The following is a 10,030-nucleotide window of genomic DNA, read 5'->3' as shown; positions in this document are numbered from 1 at the left end:
AAAAGTGGCAATAAAGTTACCTAAAAGAAATAGATGTTTTTACTAAATAAAAATAGGATTTATTCCTAAAAAAATGTGTGTATTGAAAACTTGGGTTTTATCCCATGTGTTTAGTATTATGAAAGTGTGGTATTTTACTTTGATAAAATATTTCCTAACTACGGTCCTGATGTAAATTCCGCTGCCAAATAAGACAATACCAGATACCACCGAAACTGGCCGCGGCCGCCCGTTCCCCGTGGGAATGGGGTTGCGACAGTTTATGGTATGGAAAAACATGCTCATTGAAACGAACATGGCGAGCAATGTATGTTCTTTCGATGGATGGGTCAAAGCAGCGGTAATCGTGGTGAACAGGGCTATATCCAAGGAAGACACACGGGGTAGACCGAAAATCAATCTTGTGTCGATTCTAAGGACGAAGATAGGGAAAACATTGCCATCCAAAGACACGAAGGAACGAGTAATCAGGTTTGCGTTTAAATATGTGTTCAAAGGGAGATTTAGATTTGTTGGAGGAGACACGAGAAGGTACACGATTAATTAAGTAAACAAATGTTTCAAATGCAAAGTGCCAGAAGCGTTGAGGAAGATTGGACTTGGCCAGGAGGGTAAGACCAGTTTCCACAACATGACGATGACGACGCTCAACGAAGCCATTTTGTTCGCTTGTGTGTGGGCATGAGTGTCGATGAATGATACCAAGATTTTGGCAAAAGAGTAAGTGGGCGAAATTCTCTCCCCCCTAATCGGATTGAATGGACTTCAACTTTGTGTTAAATTGGCGTTCAACCATCTTGATGAAATTTGTTAGCATTGTGTAAACATCAAACTTATGAACTAAAGGATAAAACCACATGTACCGCGTCTGATGATCAACACATAAAAAAAAACGATAACCGTCATAAGAAGGCATAGGGGAAGGACCCCAAACATCGCAATAAACAAGATCCAAAACATTTTTACTACGAAACGTAGAGTCTGACAGAGATAATTTAGAAGATTTGCCTAATTGACATGAAGAACATAAATTATTGGAAAACTTGTCCGAAATAGGTAAAGAATAATTTGAAATAATAGAATGAAAAACTTGAGCATGTGGATGTCCCAGTCGTTGTTGCCAAGTGTTGGAAGACGCTTTGACAGTAGTGAATGCAACTTTGGGTAAGGTCTTGAGTTGAGGAAGACGGATGGAGTACAATCCCTGTTCACTGGGGCTCATTAGGAGGGTAGTGCGTATAGACTCGTCCTTCACAGCAAAATAAGAGGAGTGACGTTCAAAATAAACATCATTATTATCTTGACAAAATTTTTGGACGAATAAAAGGTTTTGTTTAAGTTTTGGGACATGGAGGATATTTGATAATTTAAAGGTTGTGTGAGGGGAGGCAAAAGAGGTGGATCCACTATGAAAGATAGGTAAAGAGTCACCGTTACCAACAAGTAAAGAATCCTTACCAAAGTAGACCTCCGAGTTGTCCATGCTAGATAGATCTGGAGTGGCATGACTATTAGCACCAGTGTCGGGTTTCTATGAACTGGATCGAGAGGCAAGCATCTGAGTAACTTGCATAATTGGGTTGAGGTGCGGCACGAGGTTGATTTGGTTGATTAGGACATTGGGATGGTAGATGACCTATCCCACAACGGTTGCAATGACCATATACTGTGTTTTGAGTGGAGGCCCAAGCAAATTGACGGCTGCTTGTAGAGTCCCGATTGCGAGAATTTGAAGCTGCCCGAGAATTGCCATGAGATGAACCACGCGCACCACGATTACCTCGGCTGTTGTTGGATGACCGAGGGACAACGTAAGCCTGTGGTTGGGGAGAGGCTGCAGGACTAAGTTGATAACCCAACTGAGATGCCATTCACCGAAGATTATTAAGCTGCTATTGAATAGAGTCCACATTGGGCTGTTGATATCCCAACTGTGATAAGTGTGGTAAGGCTGAAATAAAAGGTTGTTGGCCTAGTGCAGAAGTGGCTAAAAGAGCCTGTGGAACCTCCAGGTTCGAGGCCAAGAGTCTTGTGATCATGTAATCATGATCACTCAACAGTCCGTGAAGCTCGTTAAAGTTAACCGGAGGAGAACGAGCGAGAAGTTTAGCTTTAACGCCATTATATTCCTCTCCAAGTCCTGCAAGAGTGAGCATAACAAGGTCTTTATCTTTCATTGGTTCACCTATATTAGCCAGGGCGGTTGCATACTCCTGTGCTCGGCTGAGATAGTCAGCGGGTTTTTCATCACCCTTCATGGCGATCCTAATTAGCTGATTTTTAAGGGTGAATTCATGGGTAGATGTGACAGGGGCATATGCCCGTTCTAAGGATAGCCAAACTTCACGTGACGTTTTGCCCTAGATGTGCTAAAACGAATCCTCAGAAACAGTAGAAATGAGAAGCATACAAATATGTGCATCATTAGAAACCCATGGGAGATAACTTGGGTTGTCGGTTGTGGCAGATTCGTTGGTGGACTTTCTGTTCTGGACAGGGAAAAGTGCCATCTACATAGCCAAATAAGTTATGAGAAGTGAGGAAAGACTCAATCATTGATCTCCAATAACCATAATTTGTAGGTTTTAGGGTAAAAGCAAATTTATGAGAGTTGTGGGTAGTCTTTTCTTGATTAGTGAAGGTGAGAATGGCTGCCATGAGTAATAAGAGAGGGTTGATCGCCTGGAGTTGATTTGGCGGTAGTAGGGTTTTTGGCCGCAGGTTTGATTTGGCGGCAGTAGTGTTTTTTTTTTTTTTGGCCGCAGGTTTGATTGGCTCTATACCAAATCAAACTACGTGAAAAGGACATCTGTTATTGTATATTGAAATATTGAGAATACAAAGCCCTATATATAGAGTTGCTAATTACAATTAGATACCCTCTCTACAATAATAAGTTTGTCTAATAATAACAACATATAGTCTAACAAAGAGTGAATCATACGTGTCTACTACTAAGCTGTATATCACAAGCAAAGTGATGGTTCAGCATACCTATTTGTTCAATTTGGAGAGGGAATCATCAAATCTGAAAAATGGTGAGAGAGATCGTACTTTCATACCACCACCACATGCAAACCATGTTTACAAATTTCAGAACCAGCAAAAGTAGGACCTAAAAAAGTCATGGAAGGTATCAGGTTTTCGGGTGTGCACGCAAGGTGCTTGATGAAAGTCCTCAACCAGAATTGGTTGTTTTTTCATATTTTTGTATGCTTTCTTTGTTCATGAACCACCTAAATCGCCTGATTCCAGTTTATTAGTCCTACACAAAATTCAATTTATCTGCCCAATTAGCAGTGTAACGGTGGTCAAAATCTTCTTAGATGCCTTATATTCGTATTACAGTGGTTGTTTCTGCTCGTATTCATTGTGCATGTGTGGAACGTTGGAGTTAACCCTTAGACTGATAATTATGAATTTATGATGGGCTGGTTTTCAGAACATGAAAGGAACTTGTAACTGTTCTTGCTGATAATTATACAAATAGTTGATTAACGATCAGCCCTCATGTCTTGTAGTCTCCCCTCAATCATCAGTCAATAGAAATTTTGTCATCGACTATGGTCAAAGTCAAAGATCTGAAAGGATTACAAAATCGACAGGCTGTTCAGTAGTTGTTGAGAACACTACTGGTGGTCAATGTAGTCATGATTCTGACAAACAAAATGGATGAGAAACAAGTTATTTTTGGTGTGTTTTTTTGGTAAAAAAAGTTTATTCCAGGTGGAATTGCTGTGTTTAAAGCCTGAATCGCCAATAAATAATTTGAATCGTGTAGTTAATAATGTTGGAAAAACAGTAAAAGTGGTGCCAAATGTTGAGTCTTTGGATAATTCTAAATCAGGAGGACTCCCAGGTAATGAAATGAGTTTTTTTTTTCTCTAAGTAGGTACATTTTGACTTTTATGGTCATACAAACTTATTTTTTACTTCAGATTTATGCTTATGGACTTTACGAGTTTCAAATATACTGGCTTTCACTTTTAACATTATTATCCATTACATACAGATTGATTTACAACTTATAGTACCCTCATATCAATTTTTAATTTTTCAAATCTCTACATTTGACCAAAAAACTCAACGATAATTACTGGGTGCTAAAGATGGTTTTTAACAACATGAAACAGGTTTACTTCATGACTTTATGAAATTATTTATTATTCAGTTTCAGCCTTCGTTGAAATTTCATTTTAAACAGTCAGGGATATGTGAATAAATAGCAATAAACTGATGGCTCTTTAAAACCAATTCCTAAGATATTCTATTCCCAAAAATAAAATCAAATTAAGACCTGTCATCTTTTGAATGTCACAATTAAAAACCAACAAGTTGATGGTTCAAGAAATAATCAATTTAAGATACACAAAATCGGCTCAAAATTTAAGTAAAAAAACATCATTTGTAACACATCTAATTAAGAGGTAGCTAAGGTGAATACAAAGTTTGATTGCCTAACTAGCAGTTACCTAAGGAGATTGTCTTCCGAAATTACAAATTACATGAACGGTCAATGTTGGTTATTCAACACCCTGCATGACGATACCGATTTTAAGTCATGAAATAAAACCAGAAGAAGTTTCTGATCACAACGAACGCATACTCCTAAATAGATAAAAAGAAACGAGTATAAAATCGAATTCTACTCACTGATGATTTTGGCATATCAGGAGGCCTGATTTTATCAAAGTTGGACGATAAAGCAGTGGCCATCTTGGTTGTCTGATGGCTGAGTCTGTAGAATATTATAGCCTGACCAAAGAACAACAAAAACAGTAGGGTTTTATAAACGGGTTACTGTTTAAAGATTTAAAGTTTTAACCCCATTTATTTTCATTATGCCACTTTTGTTTACGATTATTTGTTTCTTTCTAAAAATCTAATTGTTTATCTTAAAAAACAGGAATTTTTAATCATCCATTTTTATCTTCACCAAATTGTCTTTATATAGGTGGACAAACACATGACAAGAGTCATTGTTTTTGGAATTGCTATGGTAGTCAAAGAAACCTAGCCAAAAGTCTCACAGCTTCAATCGGCTCAAAATGTAATTAAAAAACGTTCTTTGCACTAGATCTAGATTTCAATTTAAGAGGTAATTAAGATGAATGCATAACTTTACTAATTAACAGTTACCTAACGAGATTGGCTTCCGAAATCCCATAAACAGTCAACGATCAATCTTCAATACCCTACATGAAGATACCGATTCTATATTAGCATTTCACGGTCATGGTAAAATTGAGATATGCTATAAAAAGAAAACTGATGAAAAGAGTAAACAAAAAAAATACCACTCACCAGTTTTGCGATATCAGAAGGCCTAACATCAAATGAACACGATTTTAACATCCAGGTAATTGTCTACGGCTGCGCGGCTGCCTTTGTAACATTATAATCTGACAAAACAAGAAGTAGGGTTTTATAAACTAGTTAACCTACAAAGATTTACAACTTCAACCCTATTCTTTTTCATTCTACCCCCTCCATTTATTCGCATTCTTTTATTTCTACAAATCTAATTGTTCATATTTTAAATAGTAATTTTATGTCATATTTTTTCACCTAAGTGTCTTTAATTCTTTATTTGGATGAATAAAATCCCGCAACAATATGTATTTTGAGTATATAAGTGCCACATGACCAGGGCCGGCCCTAAGCAAGTGTCGGGTGGGCGACCGCTCAGGGCCCAAATCCATATATAGGGTTGATTTTTTTTATTAAATTATATATATATATATATATATACACACACACACATATATTATATATATATAGTGATGGGTTAAAATGAGAACCACCTTAAGTTGTGAGAACCGTGAGAACTAGGTCATCCAAAAGGTTTTCCGGATTTTTTTTTCTCAAAAATCATAAAAATCACTTGTTTCAACAAAAAAAATAAAAAAAAATGCCGCATACCCACATTTACATGAGACGTAAAAAAATATTTATCTTTGTACAAAATTTACACCAGCGCGTAAAAAAACTTGCATCAATCAAAACTACCGACTCGACAATTTTTTTTTTACTTTTTTTACAGATGTGTTTATAATATTTTCATTTACGTTTGTGCAAAAAATATTTGGCCCAACTCGTGCGGGAAGAAAAGTTCTCACCGTTCTCACAACTCGTGGTGGTTCTCTTTTAAACCAAGCCATATATATATATATATAGGGAAGGTTCTATGCAGAACACTAAATAATGCGAGAACACGCAGAACAAAATAAGTCACTCATTTTTTCAATCCTAAAAACCAAAAAAGTAAATGAAAATGTTGTAAATGTAAGATTTATTGTTTCTCACACTAGAATTTGAAGCAAAATATGAAAAATCTTTAGTTTTTAAATAACCTACATACATGTAGGTTATGTGTAGGATAAATTATCTACATGTATGTAGACTATGTGTAGGGAAATATATATGATTTTTTTATGTGTATATAATACACATATCAATGTAAGAAACATAAAATTTAAGAAATATGAAATTTAAATCCCAAAATTTAGTGATTTAAAGTTGTTCTTTTTGTTCTCGCAATAATTAGTGTTCTGTAATGATCCTTATGCTATATATATATATATATATATATATATATATAGGATCAAGAGAAAACGATTTGAAATGTGAGAACAGTGAGAAGATTTTCAGCCATAGGATCTTTGTGATTTGTGGCTAAGATAATGCGGTGGCATTTTTGTAAATAATGGGAACCTTATAACTACCAGGAGGGGTAAAATTGGAACATCTAAACAAGGGTGCACATGGTAATCACATGCCATTTCCCCCATCATATTTAAACGAAAATAACTTTTTTATACGTGATTATTTTTCTAAAAAATTACATCATAAAACTCAACGTTTTTTTATCTTTCCAACGAGTATATTATTTATATACTTTTCGAAAAAAATAAAAATGAACTGGGTTCTTATGGCGTTTTTCTGAACTGGGTGTTTTATGGCGTTTTAGACTAGATATTTTCATGGCGATTTTCTAAACTAGGTGTTTTTATGCCGTTTTAACTAGGTATTTTCATTGCGTTTTTTTTTTTTTTTTGAACCGAGTGTTTTATGGTGTTTTCAACTGAGTTTTTCATGGCGTTTTTCTGAACGGGGTGTTTTATGGCGTTTTTAACCGGATATTTTTCATGACGTTTTTCTGAATTGGGTGTTTTTATGGCGTTTTATTTGAACACCCAGTTCATGTGAGTGGGTTTTTTTTGATAATATTACCTCTAGTGTAATTTAGCATCAATGCCACATGTCAAAACCAAAATCGTTCTCACCGTTCTCACACTTTTCACCGTTTTCCCTAAATCCTGACCCTATATATATATATATATAAAATCTTAAAGGCACCATTACAGTTTAAGAATTTTGGATTTGTGGGCCAATTTGCCCATGAAATTCGTAAAGGGTCTGAATGGCTAAATCCTTTTGAGAAGCCCAACTTGTGAAAGTGTAATGAAAGTAACTTGGGCCAAATTAAATATACAAAAGTAATTCAAAACCCAATTAATGAATTGAGGGATGTTGCTGGGCGGTAATAGAAAGAAACGGAAATTTGCGAGTAGCTCGCACAGGGCCAAAAAAATTTGTGATTTTCGGAGACGGCCATGCACATCACTTTAGATAGAACATGAGTTTGGGTACTTTTGGCAGATCAAGGGTATAACTATTTAACAAATAAATTGCTCATTCGTAAGTGAATAATTATTTCGCCAATTGATAGCAATGTTATGGAAAATTACATAAACCTTACATGTGTTATAATACTAAGGGGTTGTTTGGCAACATCTGAATGGTTAAGTGCTAGACCAATAAGAGGTCTGAACCAGTAAGAGGTTTGAACCATTAAGAGCCTGTATAATGCTTAACCGTTCAGAGGCAAATGTCTGACCAATTCAGATTAAAGATCTTAACCATTCAGACTCTGTATAATGCTTAACCATTCAAAGGCAAATGTCTGAACCATTCAGACATCTACTCGTAAAACAAACAGTCTGAACCATTAAGTACTAAACTAGTAAGAGGTCTAAACCATTAAGAGCCTCATTAAGAGGTAAACAAACAGCCCCTAAGATTGATCAATGCATACCTGACTTGACTTGATTGACCTTCCACGTGAGCCATGAAAGTAGAATGATGAGAAAACGATCCATCTACAGAGACACATCTTGATATTTCATTAGAAGCATCAACTGCTTTTGTCACCAAGATTGATCTCCTGCTATTCATTACTCATCTTCATCCAACAATTTTGCAACATATGCATCAATAATTTCCCTCGATGCTTTTTTCTGGACCATCTTCACCTGAGTTTGAACTTTCCTCATCAGAGCTTCCACTAAACCCGGGACTTTTTTCATCTTCTAAAGAATCACCATACAAAACATGCTTGATCACTTTAGCATAACAAGTTGTTCCACCTTGACCACCGCTACCTAGCTGCACCGACCAATCACAACTCTAGCTCATCCCCTTGCACGACCAAGGCTCTAGTCTTGTTTGCATTTGAGGATCAGCTTGATTTGAATTGTTGACATGTATTATTGCACGTTCGACATTGTTGGCTGGGTAAGGGTTGGTGTTCTGGTTTGACTGATTTATTCGGTTTCTAAATGGATTGTGGTTTCCCTGCTGTGCCGGATTTGTACACTCTCGCTTGAAGTGACCGCTCTCTCCACAATTTAAGAATCTAGCTGCTTGTTAATCAAACCTGTACTTTGTATCTTTCTTGCTTTCCAAACTCGTTCTACCCATTCTTTCCATGAAATCTTTTGCTCGTCGTATTGCGCTTGCAAAGGCCCACTTGATGTCCATCTATTCCATCTCATCTTTGTCAAATTGCTGCCATGTGTCAAATTGATATTACCAATTTGACATGCAACTAATCTGCAATATGCACTTACTAAAGTGTTTAGAAGTTCCATATGCTCCTTTGTAACTTCTACACTTACTTTAGAAAAGCTTGATGTATTTAAATGAATAGTGTTTGGGTTAGATGTTTGACCAACATTCAAAGTTGATGAGTTGTTACCATAACATGCCAAAGACCATGCGCATGTAAGTCACATGCATATTCCACCATCTTTTTTAAACTCTCATAACTTTTCTATACGTGATTATTTTTTTGAATGTTACACCATAAAATCGAGTTTTTTATTATCTTTCCAACGAATATACTATTGCTATACTTTTGCATTAAAAAATGACATGAACTGGGTGTTCAATTAAAATGCCATAAAAACACAAAGTTCAGAAAAACGCAATGAAAAATACCCAGTTGAAAACGCCATAAAACACCAAGTTCTTAAAAACGCCATGAAAAATACCTAGTTGAAAATGCCATAAAACACCCAGTCCAGAAAAACAACCACCACTGTCTCCTAACCGCATAAAAATCACGCCTACCAACTGTCACCCACTCACCCGCGACTCCATCCGCACCCCTAAGTCCTTCTGCCACCAAAACGCCGTCATCCCCTGCTAATAACCACCTCCACCGCCATCATCTACAGCCGGGGCGCCACCGTGGCCAGGTGGTCGTCCACCGAACGCCGTCGCTCCACAACGCCTGTCCCTCTCCTTTGACTCTTTCACTTTCTCGGCTTGCACTCTAGGATAATGGAGAGGTGTTTGTGTTTTTTAGAGATATTGAAGGTGGGGGCTAGGGTTTGAAGAAAGAATAAAGAGATGAAGAGGAAGATATGCTTTTATATGCTAGGGTTTGGGTGTGGGTTAAAGGAGTAGGTGGTTTTAGCAGTGTAAGACTTGTACTGGCTTAGTGATATTGCGTATAGGAACCGATGCGGGGATGTGTTATCATGTTAGTTATCTCCTCGCATAATAATCATATCGCTTAGTTAATATAATAGTTGTCTAAAAATAATGGTGTGGAAAGATATATACCGAAAGTGAATATATATATATATATATATATATATATATATATATATATATATATATATATATATATATATATATATAATTGCGCTAAAATAAGAACCACCTCGAGTTGTAAGAACCG

The 10,030-nt window shown here is 36.5% G+C and overlaps 1 long non-coding RNA gene across 4 annotated transcripts; it reads right to left on the bottom strand.

Moving 5' to 3' along the window:
• Nucleotides 1-4,339: 4,339 nt before the first annotated feature.
• LOC110872188 lies at nt 4,340-9,830 on the bottom strand. 4 transcript variants are annotated; one of them, XR_002554253.2, is made up of 6 exons: nt 9,336-9,830; nt 8,099-8,895; nt 5,305-5,402; nt 5,140-5,195; nt 4,654-4,755; nt 4,340-4,535 (listed from the first exon to the last, which is right to left on the bottom strand). It is a non-coding gene; the product is annotated as an uncharacterized LOC110872188 (long non-coding RNA). The 4 variants fall into 4 exon arrangements; XR_002554254.2 differs by having other exon boundaries at nt 8,099-8,850; XR_002554255.2 differs by having other exon boundaries at nt 9,433-9,830.
• Between the last annotated feature and the right edge of the window lie 200 nt (nt 9,831-10,030).

Source organism: Helianthus annuus, chromosome 8, assembly GCF_002127325.2.
Source record: "Helianthus annuus cultivar XRQ/B chromosome 8, HanXRQr2.0-SUNRISE, whole genome shotgun sequence".
NCBI lineage: Eukaryota > Viridiplantae > Streptophyta > Magnoliopsida > Asterales > Asteraceae > Helianthus > Helianthus annuus.
Note: the sequence above shows the minus strand (reverse complement) of the source record. Positions and strands in the feature narration are given on the sequence as shown.